Below are 2,476 nucleotides of genomic sequence, written 5' to 3'. Positions count from 1 at the left end.
TGTGATTTTTAATGTAATTTTGACATATTAGATATAAATGTTTTGACCTGGGCAGAATGGCCTGTATGGAGTTTTTTTAAATGGTTAGATGATATGTCTCATAGTAATTTGAGATTGTCCCTGAAGATGGCCGAATTGGCCGAAACGTTGGACGTGTGAATGAAATAAATGTTTTGAGACTATAATTTTGGATAGTGTTTTTGAATTATTTAGTAAACTGCTAAAGTTAATTAACGAGATTTGAAACAATGTATTCACACCGGATCGATAGAATTTTAAAATATACCATCTTGAAGTAGAGATAATTATCTAATTTAAAAGTTGGGGAAATACTTTAATTAAGTAAAACACCTAGATCACAAACATTTGTCTGCTAGCAGTTCTAAAACAATGTTGACTAAACACAAACCTGTGGACGCCCTTTTTATTTGTGCCTAAAAACCGACACTCAATGGATCGATCACAAATTAAGGCCAATTTATACCAGCCAAGCCAAACAACCCAGTCGCATGCTTGCTCATATGCGAATTTGCCATTGTTTGGCAGATGTGTAGAGGCACCTTCAAATTTTCTATTTATTTTAATTATTATTAAATTTCATAATTACCAGCACTTAGGGAGGTCGGTTGCTTCTTTTATCTACCAGGCAGTGTCTTGGTTTTGAGTAGCAGATTATCAATATTTTATTGGGTTTTTATAATTTTTTTTTTTTTGACAGGCTATTTTAGATTTTCTACAAATTTGTGCAGGTTTTAAGTAGGCAGCATAGTATTTCTTAGCCTTCCATTTGTAACAAATGGTAATTTAAGGGTTCCGACATTTTCCTACTAGTTCCTAAATGGTTCTGATTAAAAAAAAAAATGTGGGAATCGCTCCTTCATCTAGTAGACTCCTTGATCTTCCCTCGTTCTCTCAGTGCCGACGCAGTCCCTTCTTTACTGCATACGTGATTAAATTAAAGGATTAGTCAAAGTAAATAAGATATATAAAATAGATATGTTCCAACAAAACACTTTGACCAGAAAAAAGTGTTCCATTCCATAATATGTATAGTTGATCTAAAATGAGTTTGCCTGTAGAAGAACTCGCGCACCCCCACCCTTGTTCCTTCTCCCCTCCACACTATAACAAACCCCTCCTACTGGGAACAAAGTAAGAGGCAGTCTGGAACTTGGTAACGCCCAACCAGTTCAGGTTTGGGTAGGTAGTTGTAACGCTTTTCACCCTATTCTCGGACTATAAGGGAGGTTACTCGTTTCTTTAGGCTATCCTTTATCTTTGACTGCGACTGTTTCTTATTGATTCTTGTTTTACTTTGTCGGCAAATATATTGACAACTATAATCAGATATGCTACTTAAGAACAAATAATCTTCAAAAAAGTCATTTTTGAGATTTAATAATCATTGTGTTCAGAAAAAACTGCCTCTTTTAAGTTTAAATAGTTAGAGCAACAATTTCTTGAATTTTAATATTTTAAAATACTGGATATTTGATCCTAGAAAGAGATTAACTTATGGCAAATGTAGTAATTTATGGCCTTTCATAACAGAGGAAACATGAATTGGACCACTCTCAGCCTCTGTTTTCATGAACGTTCATAATTATGTTTTTGGTTTGAGAGTGGATATTTTTCCCTTTACTCAGTTTACTTGAAATGGTAAAGTTATAATCTTGTAATATTAATAAAAAATAGTTTTGAAAAACTGATACGAGGAATTTCTAATTGTAAAGTTGCGGGTGTAGGTCGAGGAGAGGAGAGGAAAGGAAAGGTTGTACAGTCAACTGAGTTGATCTGTTCCAATAACCATTTCTGACTATCCAGAACTACACGGAGCATGCGCAGTACAGGATTTGGGAGGGAAAACACGTTCTACGCATGCTCGGTACAGTCAGAAGTGGTTGTTGGAACAGATCTAGTGGAGAGAACAGTAGGGGGTTGGCGGGAGAACGTTCGCCACTATGCATCTCTCTCCGTCCTTTACCCACTGGCAAACTCATCTTAGATGCATTATTCTACACCTGCTTCTGATACTTTTAAAGAGACAAACGTTTTCACTTAATTGAGATTAAACTGGAGATTTCAATGCCAGCAGTGTATATACAAAGATTGTTGTAACTACTTAATATTTGTGTGTTCAAGCAATTTTATATATATATTTTTAATTTATTTTGATCTATAATTACTACAGCATGGCCGCCATGATATTTCTTATTCTGAATATCAGTAAACCAATTATTTAACAAAAAACAGTAAAAAAAAATTGCTCGATTATAAAAATATTGTAATACATTCCGATGATACATTAAAAATAAACTTGATATATGGAAGTGTTTGGAATATTGTTAACTATTGGATTTGTTATACAGGTTGGGGCGCTTCTGATTATAATAAATAAATTGAAAGAAATACAAATAAATAAAGTTGTATTAAGCATTTTAAAGATATATTTACAAGATTATATAACGTCAATATA

This window comes from Halyomorpha halys, unplaced genomic scaffold (genome assembly GCF_000696795.3).
Source record: "Halyomorpha halys isolate HHAL.00 unplaced genomic scaffold, Hhal_1.1 Scaffold855.1, whole genome shotgun sequence".
Taxonomy (NCBI): Eukaryota; Metazoa; Arthropoda; class Insecta; order Hemiptera; family Pentatomidae; genus Halyomorpha; species Halyomorpha halys.
Note: the sequence above shows the minus strand (reverse complement) of the source record.